General features: G+C 42.8%; 1 non-coding gene and 2 pseudogenes across 1 annotated transcript; all 3 read right to left on the bottom strand.

Moving 5' to 3' along the window:
* Positions 1–786: 786 nt before the first annotated feature.
* LOC136762337 (uncharacterized) lies at positions 787–894 on the bottom strand (annotated as a pseudogene).
* Positions 895–16,448: 15,554 nt separating this feature from the next.
* On the bottom strand, positions 16,449–18,798 carry LOC136759583 (eukaryotic translation initiation factor 4 gamma 1-like; annotated as a pseudogene).
* On the bottom strand, positions 18,424–18,500 carry LOC136762351 (small nucleolar RNA SNORD66). Its single transcript, XR_010820553.1, has one exon. It is a non-coding gene; the product is annotated as a small nucleolar RNA SNORD66 (small nucleolar RNA).
* Positions 18,799–19,054: the final 256 nt, after the last annotated feature.

Raw genomic sequence — 19,054 nt, 5'->3', positions numbered from 1 at the left:
GGGCGAGATACACCAGAAAGACCAAACATGTGGACCAGCTGGTAAACGTCTTGCTGGGCCAGGCTAAAATGGCCGTCTATAAGACTAGGAAGAACAGAGTGTGTGGGGAGGGCAGTGAGGATGCAGTGAGAGTGTTTGCCATGCTGGTCAAGTGCAGAGTCAGACTAGAGTTTAACTTTTACAGGCTGATGAATGATTTGGAGAGTTTTGAACAGGTCTGGTGTATTAATGATGCCCTTTGTGAATTGTATGACGGGGAGTTGGTTTTTATTATGTAATTCATTTATAGGGTTTAGTATTTGATGGTTGTTTTGTTGTGTGTATTGGGTTGCTTTCTTTAAAAGTGTACAGATCAGTGGCGGAGTTAATGCTTGTTGGGGGGAGACAAACAAAGGGGAACACTATTTTTTATTTATTTATTTATTTTCTTTTGTATGAATTATTGCGTGTTGCAAACAGACAATTAAGTCTGATAAAAGTCAAAAAGTCTCTCTCTCTCTCACACACACACACACAGCCAGCAAGACACACAGAGCCAGCCAGCTCAGCGATGACATCACAAACATCTCTCTCAGCTGACTCCTATGACATCACAGAGCACGTACATTCCGTTGCTTGCCGTCTGTCAACCACTCAGTCACTGCCAGCCAGACTGGCTGGCTGACTGGATGGTGGGGCTGCTTGCTGCTGCTGCGTACCTTAGCAAGCTTATTTGCTTGACCGGCCTTCCTCCTCCGCCCACATGCCCACCTATGTCCGATCTGCTGTTCACCTGGATCACAGCTCCGCCCCAACAAGGCAGAGCCTCCCAAGAATGGTACAAACTCACCCACGATCCCCTCCACGGAAAGCTATAGCAAAAGCATTATACGTAATGAAGAGGAACCCGAGTCCAAGACGCATCCGACCAGCCATACATATTTGTGTGTTAAAGATCACATTTTATTACATTTAGATTTTCTGTACTTTATTACATCTTTTTGTGATTTTTAAATGTATTGTTTCTTTTCCTTATATATGTATGTATGTATGTATGTATGTGTGTGTGTGTCTGTGTGAAAGTGTATGTGTTTGTGTGTCTCTGTGTGAAAGTGAGTGTGTGTGTGTGTGTGTCTGTAAGTGTGTGTGTCTGTCTCTGTGTTTGTGTGTCTGTCTCTGTGTGAAAGTGAGTGTATGTGCGTGTGTCTGTCTGTGAAAGTGTGTGTGTGTGTGTGGGTGTGACAGTGTGTATGAGTGTCTGTCTGTCATGTAACTCGCACATCTGTGAGGGCACCATTTTTGCAGAAAGAGATGTACACATTTTGGAGCAACATATGCTGCCATCCAGACATCGTCTTTTCCAGGGACATCCCTGCATTTTTCAGCAGGATAACGCCAAACCACATTCTGCCCAGATTACAAGCGCATGGTTGCGTAGGCAGAGAGTGCGGGTGCTAGCATGGCCTGCCTGCAGTCCTGACCTGTCTCTGAATTGAGAATGTGTGGCGCACTATGAAGTGCAAATTAAGACAACGAAGGCCCTGTGCAGTTGCGCAGCTGAGGAAATGCATAATGGATGAATGGGGGGAAATCCCGATTGCTAAACTTAACCAAGTGGTGTCTTCAGTGCCCAAGTGCTTAATAAGTGTTATTAAAAGAAAAGGTGATGTTACATAGTGGTAAACAGTCGACTGTCCCAACTTTCTTGGTTTCTTTTCACTGCTAATGAGATGCTGTAGAGTGAGTTAGTTATATTGCTTTCAGGAGCTCTAATCGTATTGATGAGTTCATGCAGCATTTGTAATTGAATTTCAAAAAGAAATCCTTGCTGTCTGGCCTGTGTGTATGAGATGTACTCTGTCAATCTTTGGCTAACATCTGAAACATTGGTAGAACAGAAATGGCAACATAAAAAAGAAAAGTACATTTTAAAAGAGCACATTAAATAGGATGAATATACAGTTTTTTACAATCACTTTGTCACTAATTTCAGAACCTTGATGTCATTTTTCAAAACTCTAGACACAAAACTCAAAACGGTCATCACTTGTAACACAGGCTGTCCAATGTTCAAAACATTGCATTGTGCATTCATATCTTTAAAGAAACCTTGCACTTGCAGACTTGTTGGTTCAAATAATTCATTTATCATGAAATACCATAGTAACATTTATTTAGATCACCCACACAGAAGATACCGATAGTTTCACTGTGTAGTTGTTCGTACAATCATTAAATATTGTAGTACAGAATATGTGATACATGTTTCATTATGGTACTACACATAAATACATCACTGTAAAAGGACTAGTAGAGAGAATACTACAGACACAGTGGAATCATTGAACAAAATCTGAAATGTATTGATGCAATACAATCAAATCACACCATAGGTTTCTTTGAATCCATGCAACAATAATTAGCTACAAAAAAGAACAAAACTACAGTAAAATGTCAACTGCAGTGTTCCTCACCTGGCTTAGTGTAAAACAAAGGATTGATTACTGTACTTCTGAATTTCCATCAACCCTGTGTTCAGGTTCAGGTTCTCACAACCATTTTTCACAAGAGGCATCTTGAAACTGAACATACCTGAACATACTCAGTCATCAGCTGCTTCACTCTGTCTGCATTTCTTTCAAAAGGCACACTATACTCTGTGCTACACATTGGTATGCAGTATACAGTCATTTGACAATTGAGAGTAGCCTAATGTTTAGTGCATGCTGAAGACTTGCCGCTTCTCAGTACGGACATTTCTGATGATTGAGGCCACAGTTGATCCTGAGTTGATTCTGAGGTTTGATTGAATCATTGTAGCTGCCTCAGTCATGGTCATGCCATGATTTACAACATGCTCTACAACTATTTCTCGGATTTCACTGGACACTATTTGCTGTTGCTGCCGCTGTCTGGTCCGTGGCGTTGTCCTCTACCACGTTCCCCCAACACCTCTCAAATGAGGCCCATGGCTGCCTCTCTGGTGAGGCCTAAGCCCTCCTCTATGACGAGGCCCACGACCACCTCTCAGAAGGGGTGCATGTCCCCTTCCATTCCTTTGACCACCACGTCTTCCTCCTCCCACTGCTTGACCTCTATTGTGACCTGGATGACCTGCCGGCTCCATGTTATCACTGTGTTGCTGGGGTGGATAGCACTCATTTCACTCGATACTCGTACCACAATGTGAAATCAATCATCAATAACCAGTTGGCAGTATTGGAAAAGCAATTACAAGGGCCTGCATACATACAGTAATGTCAAATCTGATGTGGAAGAACAATCATCTTCAACCAGGTTGGAGCGTTAGTTGCAATGCCTTTAATACACGCAGCGTGGAGAGGAACAGTGACTCAGATCCCAAAGTCGCTCTGCCTTCATTTTAACAGTCAGAGCTTTTATACACAAAAATCAAAGAGCTGGTTATAATCAGAAAGTCATTACTATGTTATCTTAAAAGTTAGCTAAGCAGAATTTATATCATTATAGGACAGAGTTCATAGATCAACACATGAATTAGGGAGCAGGCACTTCAATCATACTGTTTGACATTATCTCCAAGATTCTCATCGTAAATAAAAAACAGAAATCGAACTACCTTCTGGCCTGACCTTCTAGCTTGACCTTATCTTTCTTAAGTATACAAGAGAGAAAAACAGGTATTAGAGAAAGAATTTCTAACTTTCCTTCCACACTGAAAACATGGTGTGGAAAAGTGCTACATGATGATGAATGATGATGAAATATTACATCCATAGATAATGTAGTCCAACTGGTTCATGCTCCTCGGTTATTGGTGTCAATGGATCTCATTATCCTGAAACTTTCATGATCGAAACATGGAATATTGTTTGTCAGTTTCCATAAAATTATGCATTAAGAGTAATGCAACAGTCACTTATCATTTTGAGCAGCTGTATCAATTGATAGTTAGATCTTTGTAATGAAATGAATAGACAGTGATCTCAGATGTATTGTGTGAATTGCATTTTGAAATGGTAATACTTTGATGTTAAGTTGTGTCATTTTAGTTCAATGAACAAATGATCTGAGGTTGATGTGTATTGTATCCAAGCAATTGTAAAAAAGTGTTAGAGTTTTGAAAAATGTGCATTTTGATCATCGGGTGTGAGTTTAGTGTCTAGAGTTTTGAAAAATGACATCAAGGTTCTGAAATGAGTGTCAAAGTGATTGTAAAAAAGTGTAATATCAGGGGACAGTGGCTATTACTGATCTGGCCTTCCGTGGCCTCTGTATTAATGTAACAGGTCACATTGTATGTGTACACTGATACTTGATAGTATAATATAGTACAAGTAAAAAACATACATAGGTATCATAGAAGTATTTTGCAGAAATGATTATGGATAGTTATCAAAATGGAGAGGAAATGCTAAATCCAGTCTCCCCAGGCTGAGCTTCTATTGCTACACCTGCTAAGTGGCTGCTGGCCCCACTATATGGATAGAGCCACACCAAGTACAAGAGTCTCTCCATTGCTATTTATATCTCCCTATCCAGTCTTCTATAGGTGTCAGGGTGGGGTGCCTATTCCCCTGCATGCTTTGAAACCTATAGCACCTGGGACGCACACTTGGGATCCGGTTCCTCTGCCCCTCACATACACATGAGGAATCCCAGGTGCTCAACACGTCATACTGTCTCTTTCATCTAATGTGTAAACTATGGACAAATACATGACTAAACGTGTTTAGTTGCTTTTCCCAGAATGCTTTGCACCACGATATGCAAATAACGAGGACTATGATTGGCTCCCTGACATTACCCACACTGCGACTGATGCTACCCATTTCACTACCCAACAAAGACCCATAATATGCATGTGTCTGTCTGTCTGTCTGTCTGTCAAAGTATGTGTGTGTGTGTGTCTGTGTGTGTCTGTGTCTGTCTGTCTGTGTGTGAAAGTGTGTGTGTGTCTGTCTGTCTGTCTGTCTGTCATGTAACTTGCACATCTGTGAGGGCACCACTAATGCAGAAAGAGATGTACACATATTGTTTATTTTCCATATATATGTATGCATGCATGTCCAATTGCTTTGACAATACAAATGAATTGAATTGAGAGGGAGAGAGAGAGAGACAGACAGACAGACAGACAGAGAGACACACACACACACACACACACACAGAGAGCCAGCCAGCCAGCCAGCCAGCTCAGCGATGACATGACGAGCCTCTCTCAGCTTACTGCTATGACATCACAGAGCACGTACATTACGTTTAACAAATCGTTAAACAAAAAAGGTTATAAACACATTGACTACAATACCGGTTAGTAAGACGAAGGTGAGTCTCTCGTTAGTATTATTAGTCAGACATTAAATAACTACGCAGGTTAGTATTTATGTCAGGTAACTTCTCGTTATATATATATCAGTCTCATTTACGTTTAGGTGCCGAGAAAGATCCTATTTGTTACCACAATTTCCCTTAACTGATTATTATTCAATGATTAAGGATAGGCAGGGCCACCAATAATCTAATGTCTATTAACTTGTGTCAATTTCAGACTAAACAGTTAAACAGGAATGAGAAGATATTTCTCGGCGTTGACAGATTTTATTTCTAAAATTATCAACAAAACAGTTGAATGCAACACACATTTATATTTAAGAAAACAAAATGATATTACACATTCTAGAGTTATGAATCACAGATTAACATTTCTAATTGATTTCTCAAATGTCATGAATCACAAACTCCAAACTGTTAAACTTATGTGAACTTCGTCGCAGAGAGGCCTCTCTGGCTTCGGGCTCAGATAACAGCACACGGCACGAGGTCCGTGTGGTTTGGAACAAAGGCAGTCCGGTTCGGCTTTGTCCAAGAACTTCCACTCAGTCGATGCACCTGGAAGTTGGGGTTTCGCGAATGTAGTCTTTTCCAAACAGATTTTCCACTGGTTTGAAGGCTCCAAGGTTGTGCACAAAATCTTCTTTGTAAGCAGGTTTCCACCGTAGTTACTTGAAGACGAAGTCTTTGAGGAAAGCAGGGCCCTGTTCGTTCCAAGGGTCAAGTTTCTTAAGACTCAAATAGCTATTTAAATGACTTTCGTATTCAGTCGACTTAGTCAATTGTCCAGCTGGATGGCTGGGCACAGGTGGGCATGTGAAGTCTGTAAAGTTCTTTATTTAATAAAGTCCTTTAAAAGAATTCTTCGTACGGCTCAATCTCCTTCTCCCAGTTTAACCCTTCTGTTGCTGGTAAAGACTTAGTTGGTTTCTGGTTCCGGTTCTGGCAACAGAGATACAAGTTGAGCTGTGGCAGCAAGTTACTGGTTTAGGTGAGAGAGAGAGAGAGATGCCGTGCGTTACCCTTTATATGCCTGTCAGATCAATAGGTGATTGGTTCTTTAGTTTGTGAGATTGGATTTCGGCTTCAGCCCCCAGTGTCCTATTGGAGGGGGGCTTGATTTATGACTGATGTCAATCCATGCCATCTTTTGGAAATGCCGGTTGGCACGGGTTCGTAGCTCTGTGTTGGGATTTCGGCTCTCGTCCATTTCAAAGAGTTTTTATTTCCTACAGGCCCCCTTCCCCAGACATCTCACAGCAGGGATTCCAAGCTATTTGGCCCATTCTCGGTGCCATCCTCCCAAGACTGTCACTTTGATGTAAACCAGTTCACATGCTGATGAGTTAAGGAAATCTGATAAATTTGGGGGGGAGAGGTCTTCTTTAGATCAGTGCTTCAGCTCAGAGCTAAAATGCTCTTATCAGAATACACCCAACATAACGCTACACTGGTTAATTCTGTTCTGGGAAAACCACAATCCTGCAGGTTTAATAAGTCTCTCTACACATCAGTCCCTGAGTACCTTCAACCAATGGTCATTTTGACCAATTAAGCCCAAGAATTGAGTCAATTAAGTTGTCAAGGACTACCCAGTGAAGACGTGAACTCACGACTAGGTCACACTGTGAGCTCACCAGAGCAGACATTACACTGAGCTCACTGTGAGCTCACTTAGCGCTTTTCCAGCGACATGGTGCCGGTGCTGGAGCCGGAGCTGCTGCTCGGCCTGGGATCCAGCTGATCTTTTTTGAACCGGCCCGCTTTTCCACCGGTTTTGACGTCACTGGATGTGGGCGTTCCCAAGCATGGAGTAGAAGTGGAGAAACACAGCAATAGTAATCAGCACCGAGGCGACTGCGTCTTTAAACCCCATTTAACATCACAATCAAACTCATTCCGCGTCTATGGCAAATCGTAACCCTAATGTTACAAATGTTCCCTAAATATGTGTTTTGCAGAATACACAAGCAAACGTTATGGAATATCAGCATTTTATCGACACACATGATAGAACTTATTGTTCTTTAACATTGATGAGAATAATTAACATGAATAAACTTACTGCTGAAGATGTAACCCTTACCCAGTGGCTAACCCTAACTATGTTACAAATGTTCCCTAAACACTTATTTTGCAGGATCAATAAAAATTTTTTAGGATTTTTTAAACTTTTACTGACACACATAGTTAATAGCAATGTGTTATAACTTTACCGAAAATAATAATCTGTATATCTTTAATTGTTTAGACGTTATTAAGATATAATTCATCTTTCACATAGGGAACATTTGTAACATGTTAGGAAAAACAAACAAATGATTTGAAAATATTCATAATTACAGCATACAATTTGTCAGGCTTCATAACAATGGTATTTATAACATACTCTGTAAAAATCAAGCAAATAGCATTTGTGGTTCACGAGAAAATATATATATATAATCAAAGCTATCAGACTATAGCAGCCGGTGTATGAAGACACATACGATTATACAGCATTATTTGGCAGCTTCGCAAGACCTAATTTGAAACGTTGTTGGTAAGTTAGATAATTAGTGGGGACCCTCTATTTGCAGTTCTTCCCCTCCATAATTGCTAAAATAAAGTTTTACTGACATTTTATTGACCCTACCACTGCATAGGGCACATCTGTAACATGAACACTACTGAATGGCACATACATTGAAAACTACGGAGAACTGAGACAAATCCACTTTACACTTCGTAAATAATCTTAAAACGTTTCCAACCAAGGCAACACCCACTTGAAATACGTTCATTCTCATTTTTGGTAAACAAAAAGAGAGATTGTTACATATGTTCCCTATGATGCATCTACAGAGAGAGAGAGAGAGAGAGAGAGAGAGAGAGAGAGAGGTGCTAAGGCACATTTGTAACATAAATTAGGGAACATTTGAAACATGCTTAGGGAACATTCATAAGAACATAAGAACATAAGAATATAAGAAAGTTTACAAACGAGAGGAGGCCATTCGACCCATCATGCTCGTTTGGTGTCCATTAATATCTAAGTGATCCATGGATCCTATCCAGTCTATTTTTAAATGTTCCCAAACTTTCAGCTTCTACCACTTTCCATCTTGAATGCCTTGAAGCCCAATTTCCATTTGTGTCCCCTGGTTCATGTGTCCCTGCTGATCTGGAAAAGCTCCTCTGGTTTGAGGAACCTTTCATGATTTTGAAGACTTGGATCAAGTCCCCACGTAATCTCCTCTGTTCTAGGGTGAAAAGGTTCAGTTCCCTCAGTCTCTCCGAGTAGGACTTTCCCTTCAGACCTGGAATAAGTCTGGTTGCTCTCCTCTGAACTGCCTCTAAAGCAGCAATATCCTTCTTGAAGTGTGGTGCCCAGAACTGTACACAGTATTCCAGATGAGGTCTAACTAGCGCATTGTACAGTCTTAACATTACTTCCCTTGTTTTAAATTCTACACTTTTGACGATATACCCTAGCATTCTGTATGCCTTTTGTATTGCTTCCCCACATTGTTTGGATGGAGAAAGTGAATCCACATAGATTCCTAGGTCTTTCTCATGCATTACTTCATCTAGATCTGTACCTCCCATAGTGTAATTATAGTGGACATTTTTGTTTCCTGCATGTATTACCTTGCACTTGTCCACATTGAATTTCATTTGCCAGGTGTCAGCCCACAACTGAATTTATCTAAGTTCCTCTGAATAGCATGTGCTGCCAAGATTGTATCTGCTAAGCCACCTATTTTAGTATAATCTGCAAATTTGACAAGGTTGCTAAGTATCCCAGAGTCCAGATCATTAATATAGATTAGAAAAAGCAAAGGCCCTAGTACTGATCCCTGTGGAACTCCACTAACAACCTCACTCCAGTTAGAAGTGACTCCTCTAATCTGTTTCCTATACATCAACCAGTTCATAATCCATCTACTTACATGACCCTGAATGCCTACAGCTTCCAATTTGAGGATCAGTCTTTGGTGTGGAACCTTATCAAAAGCTTTTTGGAAATCTAAGTATATCGTATCATATGCTTTCACGTGATCTACAGCTGCAGTTGCATGTTCAAAAAATTTTATTAAGTTAGTAAGAGATGATCTGCCTTGTCTAAACCCATGTTGACTATCTCCAAGAATATGGTTTTCATTGAGATGCTCCTCTATTTTCTGTCTAATCATTTTTTCCAACATTTTACAGGTGATGCAGGTGAGACTGATTGGTCTGTAATTTCCTGGCTCAGTTTTGTCCCCTTTCTTGTGGATTGGTATGAAATTTGCTGTCTTCCAGTCAGTGGGAACATCCCCTGTTCTAAGTGTCATTTGGAATAATCGAGTTAGCGGCCTATACATAATTTCCCTCATTTCTTTAAGTACTGTTGGAAATATCCCATCTGGCCCAGGTGATATGTTTGATTTTAATTCTGCTAGTCCCTTTAGTACCTCCTCCTTATTTATCCTCATCTCTCTTAGGGTTTGACTGGACTGATTGTCAACCTGTGGCATGTCATCTGTTTTTTCTTTTGTAAAAACCTCTGTGAAATACTCATTTAGAATATTTGCCACATCTTGTTCGTTTTCCAAGATACCTCCATTTTTGCCCTTTATCTGTTTCACCTCCTCCTTAATTGACCGCTTGCTGTTGTAATTTTGAAAAAAGCTCATTGCATTGGTTGTAGCTCCAAGAGCTATGTTTCTTTCTATTTCCCTCTTTGCTTTCCTGATCCCTTTCTTAAGATCTCTTTTCAGCTCAACATATTCTATGTATTTTGTTTCATCACCATCCCTTTTGTATGTGCTATACAACATTTTCTTCCTCTTTATATTTTTTTGCATGCCTCTGGTTTGTATGTATGTATGTATGTATGTATGTATGTATGTATGTATGTATGTATGTATGTATGTATGTGTGGAAGGAAAGTTAGAAATTCTTTTCTCACAACTGTTTTTCTCTCTTGTATACTTAAGAAAGATAAGATCAAGCTAGAAGGTCAGGAGGCCATAAGGTAGTTTGATTTCTCTTTGTTATTTACAATGAGAACCTTGGAGACAATGTCAAACAGAATGACCTATGTGCCTGTTCCCTAATACCATGTGTAGACCTATGAACTCTGTTCTATAATGATATATGTTCTGCTTAGTTAGCCTTTAAGATAACATAGTAATGACTTTCTAGCATGTATGTATGTATGTATATATATATATATATATATATATATATATGTATGAATGTATGTATGTCCAATTGCTTTGACAATACAAATGAATTGAGAGGGAGAGAGAGAGAGAGAGAGACAGACAGACAGACTGACAAACAGAAAAACAGACACACACACAAACACACACACACACAGAGCCAGCCAGCCCGCCAGCCAGCCAGCCAGCCAGCTCAGCCATGACATCACGAGCCTCTCTCAGCTGACTGCTATGACATCACAGAGCACGTACATTCCGTTGCTTGCCGTCTGTCAACCACTCAGTCACTGCTAGCCAGACTGGCTGGCTGTCTGGATGGGGGGGCTGCTTGCTGCTGTTGCGTACCTTAGCAAGCTTACTTGCTTGACCGGCCTTCCTACTCCTCTGCCCACATGCCCACCTATGCCCGATCTGCTGTTCACCTGGATCACAGCTCTGCCCCAACAAGGCAGATCCTCCCAAAAATGGTACAAACTGATCCACGTTCCCCTCCACGGAAAACTTTAGCCCAAAATAAGGGACACATTCTGTAACAACATAATGGATGCCCACCCAACCTGTGACAAAACTGAGAAAAAAGAAAAACACTCAGTCCTCCTGGGGGAGGGACACACAGTCACCCTGGCTGCCCAATATGTCAGCGCCTACCACAGCCTGAGGGACACAGTGACACACGAGCACCGGCTGTAAATATAATGTAAATACTCGTTTGTAATGCATGTCGTTGTATTTCAAAAAAGGAATCTGGAAATAGTACACCTATTTTCTTTATTTGTATGTATTAAAGATCACATTTTATTACATTTTCTTTTTCTGTACTTGATTACATGATTCATAATTCTATTATTCATTTTCCGTGTATATGTATATATGTATGTATGTGTGTGTATATATATATATGTATATGTATGTATGTCCAATTGCTTTGACAATACAAATGAATTGAATTGAGAGGGAGAGAGAGAAATAGAGAGAGAGAGAGAGAGAGGAATATGAGCTCCTAAAAACATTTGTTTTTATACATAAGCAGATTTAATTTGTCATTTACAAATGAATATATAGCACTATAAACATACACAGAAGACATGGAATAGAAATTCAGAAGAAAAAGTATTCAAAAAATAATAATTTTAATAAAAACACAAAAAGTAGAAAGCAGAGAGACAGTTCAGGAAGAAAAGTCAGAAAAGAAAAGCTGAAGACAAGAATTGGAGGTAAGACCTTTCACCTATAGAGACAAATTATTAAACAAAACAATATATATAAATAAAATAAATAACCATTCTCAGTAGTTGACTCAGCTAATGAAAATGCAGAGCTCCGATTTGAATAGAGTGACAGTAGGAGAGAGCCCAACTGCCACTGAGACTGATAGAAATCTATCGAACAGCAGTCTGACTGCAGAGCTGCCTTTTGAAATCCGATACCCTGAAGACATTCGCTCTGCACAGGCTAAGAAGGACTACAAACAAGCTGTGATGAGAGCATCTCCTGAGACCCTCATCCTAGACTACACCGGTAAAGGAGAAAACAGGGTCAAGAACAATCTACTGTTCTACACCGCCTTTCACAAAACCCTGTGCCAGACATACCCCAATAACAACAAGAGGGGCATTAGCAGAGGCAGGCAGATCTCAGTGCTGGTAGAGAAAGACACAGACAGTGTGATGCTCACTTTTAATGTATACCACAACGGGACCATCATGGTGCAGGGCAGCGAGAGTAGCCTGGACCAATTATCTCTCGGCTTCCACACCTCAAAGCAGCAGACTGAGGTAGAGAAACGTGCCAGAGCCAGCCACCCTGCAGTCTGCCCCCAGCCACACGGAGCCAGACAGTGCCCCATCTCCCACAGACTGCCCCCCTGTCTACCCAAACTCTCCAGCAACATTAAAACACTAAAGGAATGCCTATCAGTGCTGGAGCTGGAGTTTGCGGAGTTCAGGGAGCAGACCCTGAGCACCCTGGCCCAGACCTCCTTGTGCGATCAGCTCCGGGATGAGATGCACAGACTAAAGATGCAGCACAAGGCTGAGATCCATTAGCTGAGAGCAGCAGTGAGAGACCTGGAGGAGCAGAGTCAAACCCTGAGGACGGAGCTGCGCAGAGCGAGGGAGGAGCTGACCAGGACACCCCAGCACAGCCAGCTAAGGAGCCTGCAGAGCCAGCTGGAGGAGCTAAGAGAGGAGCTACACATCACTGGAGCACAGAGACTGCACTGCACTGACCCCACAACACCTCCAACCCCTGACACCTCCAACACTGATGCACCCACTGATCCACCCACACTCCCCACCACTCCTGACACCCCCACTATCACCAGACCTGCCACTAATACACAAACCCCTGAAACGCCACTCCCCCAAAACACACCCGCTGCCCCCACCACTCCCGACGCAAACCCGGAGTGGCAGGTCAACACAGAGGTGGTCATTCTGAGCGACTCCAATGGGAAGTTCCTGGATGAGAGGTGCCTCTTCCCTGGGTGAAAAGTGAAAAAGCTTTGGTGCCCGACAGCACAGAGAGCCCTGGAGCTGCTCTCCAAGAGGAGGCTGTGCCAGGTCAAACACATCCTCATCCACACCGGCACTAACGACCTGAGTGCCCGCAGGGGCGATGTGGCCTCAGCCCTGAGACAGGTGGCAACGAAAGCCACAGAGGAATTCCCAACTGCCAAAATCACCATCTCCACACTGCTGCCCCGCACAGACGTGCCCCTGCACATCATCCAGGCCATCAACGCAGAAGTGTCCCGAAGATGTTCCCTCCTCCCCAACGTACACCTGGCACACCACTGAGACATTCAGCCACATCACCTGTATGACCACGTCCACCTCAACAAGACGGGTGTGAGGATCTTCGCAAAGGTCCTCAAGGACACAACCCTGGGCCGAAACCCCACACACCCCCACCTCGAGACCAGGAGCAAACCCCCCAGCCCCCGGCCACATCCCCAGCCACCGGCCCCACCCCAGCCCCAGCCCCTGAGACCCCGCGGCCCCACCCTGGAATATCCAGGGTTTACGCTCCTCAACTTTTGGAATGAAGAGCACAGACCCTGAACTGATCAACACTGTAAATAGTTCAGATGTTTTCATTCTTGTAGAGACTTGGTGCTGTGCAGATATGTCTACATCCTGTCCCAATGTATACAGGGAGCTGATTGTGCCCTCCTATAAAAAACCCAAAGTCAGGTGTGGCAGGGCCTTGGGGGGGATTATCGTGTGGTACAGGGAGGAGCTCCGAGCAGCCCTATGCCCAGTACAGAGAGGAGACACACACCTGCGGATGAAAATCAGAAAAGACACCCTACAAAATGACACAGATATATACCTATGTGCAATTTATATGCCACCCGCAGACTCCCCCTACTATAATGAGGAAGGCTTTCAAGAGATTCAAAAAGAAATCTGCCACTTCCAGACCCTGGGCTCTGTACTGCTGTGTGGCGATCTCAATGCCAGGACTGGCAGAGAGATGGACTACATCAATACAGAGGGGAACACACACCTGTTCGGAGACTCCCCGCTGTGCAACACACACACCTCCACACTGAGACACAGCCACGACAGCGTGGTAAACAAGAGCGGGAAGCAGGTAGTGCGCCTATGTAAAAGCCTGGTCTATATATCAACAATGGCAGGACCAGGGGGGACTCTCTGGGGAGATTCACATACTGCTCGGCTCTGGGCAGAAGTGTGGTGGACTACGCCATAACTGACCTGGACCCACAAGACATCAATGCGTTTATAGTCAGACAACAATCTCCACTATCAGACCACAGCCAAATAACACTTTACCTAAAAAGATCAGCGCAGCCACAAATCAGAGCCAAACTTCCCACAAAACTGGTCTCCCTGCCCCCCAGTTACAGATGGTCAGAGCCCAGCACAGAGAACTACACAAGAGCCCTGAATAGTGATGAGATTGAAAACATGTTAGACAGATATCAATCCTCACACTATCAAATAAACCAAAACGGAATAAACTCAGCCACCAAAACATTGAATGAAATATTTGAAAGACTGGCTTTAAAATCAAACATTAAAACAATTAAAAACCAAAATATAAAATCGTCTAAATGAAAAAAGGAACAGTGGTGTGACCAGGAGTGTGAAACTTCTAGGAAAAATATTTGCCTGTTTTGTAGACTTTAGAAAGGCATTTGACTCAATCTGGCACAAAGGACTATTTTATAAACTTCTACAGAGTGGTGTAGGGGGTAAAGTTTATGACATCATTAAATCAATGTTTTCTGAAAACAAATGCGGAGTTCAAATTGGCAACTCAAGAACAGAGTTCTTCACTCAGGGGCGGGGAGTGAGACAGGGCTGCAGTCTGAGTCCAACACTGTTCAACATCTACATCATCGAGTTGGCCACAGTGTTGGAGCAGTCTGACGCCCGCAGCCTAACTCTCCATGACACAGAGATCAAGTTCCTGCTCTACGCAGACGACCTGGTGCTGCTGTCGCCCACAGAGCAGGGGCTTCAGCAGAACCTGGCGCTACTAGAGCAGTACTGTCAGAAATGGGCCCTGGCAGTCAATCTGGACAAGACCAGAGTTATGGTTTTCCAGAAAAAAGCCCGATCTCAGGGAAACAGGTACCGCTTCACTCTGGGCAGCACTGTATTAGCACTGCACCAGATACAACTACCTTGGCCTGACCATCAGTGCGTCAGGGAGCTTCAGCCTGGCTATAAACGCATTAAAAGACAAGGCACGCAGGGCATTTTATGCCATAAAGACACGATTTGGGAAAACAACAATACCAATAACTATTTGGATTAAAATATTCAACTCCATCATCTAACCAATCCTGCTATATGGGAGCGAAGTGTGGGGTCCCCTCATGAACCTCAATAACAAAAATTGGGACAAAAGCCCCACGGAAATATTCCACCTAGAATTTATTAAAAACATCTTACACGTACACAGAAACGCCCCCAACATCGCCTGCAGAGCCACAAGAAAGAGCAGCCAAGTTCTGGCTGCACCTAAACACAGCAGAGACCCAGTCCTACTAATACAAGGCTCCACTGAGCAACCACCTCTCCCCAGACAAGGACCCCTTGGCCGGCTGGCTCTGAGGCTCACAGAGCCCGAACACACAATGACCAAAACAACAACAATTGGGAAAATTGACATGTACCTGAAAAGCAAATACACAAAAGAATGGAGAGACGAATTAGAATTACAAAACAAATTGGAATGCTACCGGGCCCAGAATAGAAACATTACATTGGCTGAATACTTAAAAATCCAAAATATAAAAGAGAGACAAAATCTAACTAAATACAGGCTCACTGACCACAGCCTCGCCATTGAAAAAGGCCGCTACAGAAAATTCTGGGTTGCCAGAGAAGAGCGGCTGTGCAGCCAGTGTGACCTAGGGGAGGTCGAAACAGAGGCGCATTTCCTGCTGTCCTGCCCTAAATACACAAAAATCAGGGAGACATACTTTAAAATATTCAAAATGCATATCCCTGAGTTCAGCATGATCCCCGATTGCTGCAAACTCCCCGTCCTGCTGGGAGAGGAGGAGCGCACTGCCTTCTTAGCAGCGCAATATGTATCCACCTGCCACAGCCTGCGAGACAGTGTGTAGACACCAGCCTGTGGCACTCCATTTGCAAAACAAAATAAAAACAGTGATTTTTCTGATGTCATGACACAAATTTTGATACAAACAACAAATGTGGTTTATATTCTACGTAATTTTATTTCAATGTGTACGATATTTGTTCCACTGAATCTTGTATTGCAATGTTTTGTCTTGTTTGATAGAACATTTGTATCTGCTTTGGCAATATTGTGATAGATCATGCCAATAAAGCACCTTTGAATTGAATTGACACACACACACACACACACACACACACACACACACACACACACACACACACACACACACACACACACACACACACACACACACACAGCCAGCCCGCCAGCCAGCCCTGTTGCCTAGTGAGCGCTGCTGGGCCTTGCACTTGGCCTCCTGCAGCTCGTCACGTAGACGCTGCCGCTCCTCACCCTGCGCACACACGGCACTTAATTACATACTATCATAACAGAGGCATGATTCTACAAGTATTTTCAAGCACTGGAAATCAGTTTTGTTTTTTCCAGACATCCAGACTAGCGTACAAACCCTGTTTATATTTAAAATAAATACTTGGGTTGTCAGTCGATTCAAATATTTGATTGGTTAATCAGTTAGTTAGTTGATTGATCGGCAGATTAATCAGGCACTGATTACAATAAGTGTTACAGTCTTTAAGTGGTTGTGCCACACAGTTATACTTTAATAAATACTAGGCATTGATAATACAGTAGAACAATGCTGAATGGGAAAGGAGAAAAATATATAAATGAATATTAAATAAAAAACACTAAATCATTATAATTAACACTGTACAAGCGCAGGGCTGCTCAGTTTGACCGATTTAATGTTAATTACTCTGGGTTCCTGAATACTCTGTGCAGACCCGTTCTTTACTTTTACTAAATATATGTATCAAATATGCCTAAGAAGCGTTTTAGCTGTCACGATCTCTACCTCACCTACAGTCTACAGTCTTTCATGTGCTTGAAAAACACACGCATTGTATAGCATTACAGGTGTAGTCAGATTGAGTGATTAAACACTTGTTTCTTTAGTTTTGATTGTGCTGTGGACGCCTTCAGAAAACAAAGTGCTTTGATCTTATTTATACCAATCATTTGAATGTTTTATGTTGATATTTAAATGTAAATACTACTTATGCTAGTTTTATTTGATTGTTTGCCTTTCATTATACCACAGCATTTAAAGAGCTATCGGCTGTTGTAGGTGGTTCAAAAACTCTGTGATTCTACTGTTAACCGTATATCACTATTATGACATTTTTGTTTTGTAAATCAGCTCGATTAAATAGAAAAAATGTTGATCGTCAATTCAATTAGTTGATTCATAGACCCGATTAATTGATTAATCGAGGCAGCCCTAAAAATACGTTCAAATGTTCCTACCACCAAGGATGCATCCAGCAACTTCTGCTTCTTCTCCAAGACCTCGTCTCCATCCTCCTCCGTCTCAAACTCCTTCTGGCAGCGGTTCAAAAGCAGAGAGCGGAAAGGCACCATCTCTCCCGGCTTGTCAACGGCTGGGACTTTGAGCTACAGAAAGGGGAGCAGGAACAACATAAACCCTAAGCAAGATGGAAACTTGAACTAGCTAAGCATGCTAAGCTAAGTGTGCTAGGCTGGCTTCCAGCTTTAATAGGTATCGGAGTGAAAACTCTTGATATGCGCATCACAAGACAGGCATCTGCTAGTCCATTCAAAACTGAACTCCCACAAATTACAATTCCAGAGCTAAACGAATCTGATCCATGTATTATTATTATTATTATTATTATTATTATTATTATTATTATTATTATTATTATTATTATTATTATTTATTTCCTAGCAGATGTCCTTGTCCAATATAAGAGCAATACAAAGTGCAATAATACAGAGCAGTTCAAGGCGTAATACGTTTTACAAGTTCAAATTTACACAAATAGCATCTTCACAATCCTCTACCATTCCCTCCCTCCCTCTTTCGCTTCACTCTCCCCATCACCCTCCTTCTCTCACCCTCAGAAGGCACTGGCACATATTGGCGTATGAGGCGGAGAAGTTGGGTTCGGAGACGGCCTTCTCGAAGATGAGCTCCATGACACCCTGGAGTCACTGCTCCGTGTCGATGGTCAGCTCGTTCACTTGACGCATCCACGGCTGGAACATCTGTGGGGTCAGCTTGTTCAGAATACCACTCACCCTGCGGAACAGCTCCTGTTGAAGGGGAAAGGGGGGAGGAGGGAAGGAAGGAAAAAGAGTTAGTTCTGCAAACCTCGGCCAAGTCCGTGTTTTTATTTGTTCTGGAGAGGTGGGTGCATGTGAGCGTACTCAGCCCCTCAGTTCATCTTCTCCATCAGTAGAGGTCAGTGGCCCAGACACCAATGCACTACAAATAGATCATCACTGGGGCTCCAATTTTACCCACAATCCCCTTTACTAGACTAGCAAATTATTATTCCCACCCCCCCAAACATGAACCGTGTCCTCTGCTCCTACATACCTGGGTCTTAATGACCTCGGGGTCATCACCCACTATGGGAGCCTGCTTAATTGTAGGCTTCCAGGCCTTCTCGGCCTTGTTGAGCTGAATCTCATCCGTGAATGACACGTTGATGATTCGCAGCTCCTTCCTCTTGCCCTGCCGGGAGCACCGGGGACCCTCTGCTGAGGGCTGGGGGGGAAAAATGTGTAGGCCATATCCCCCCATGGGCTGTATGCCAAGGTTGGCAAGAGAGGGGGTAAGGTCAGGGACAGAGTTCATCCCTGTCAGCTGACTGGGGTCCAGGCGATGCGCAGGGGTATTTATGGCCTGGAGAGAGGGGAGGGAGAGAGAAAGGGTCAGACCAAAGCTGCTATTCCTTCAAGCCATAAAACAGTCTTCTGGTAACTTGCTGTGGTGGACAGGTAACACACATACAGTCATCTAAATAACAATCGCAATTAGACAGCAGTTGACAAAAAGT

The sequence above is a fragment of the Amia ocellicauda genome, chromosome 10 (assembly GCF_036373705.1).
Source record: "Amia ocellicauda isolate fAmiCal2 chromosome 10, fAmiCal2.hap1, whole genome shotgun sequence".
In the NCBI taxonomy this organism is placed as follows: domain Eukaryota; kingdom Metazoa; phylum Chordata; class Actinopteri; order Amiiformes; family Amiidae; genus Amia; species Amia ocellicauda.
The sequence above is the reverse complement of the archived record's forward strand: the minus strand, read 5'-3'. Positions and strand labels throughout refer to the sequence as shown.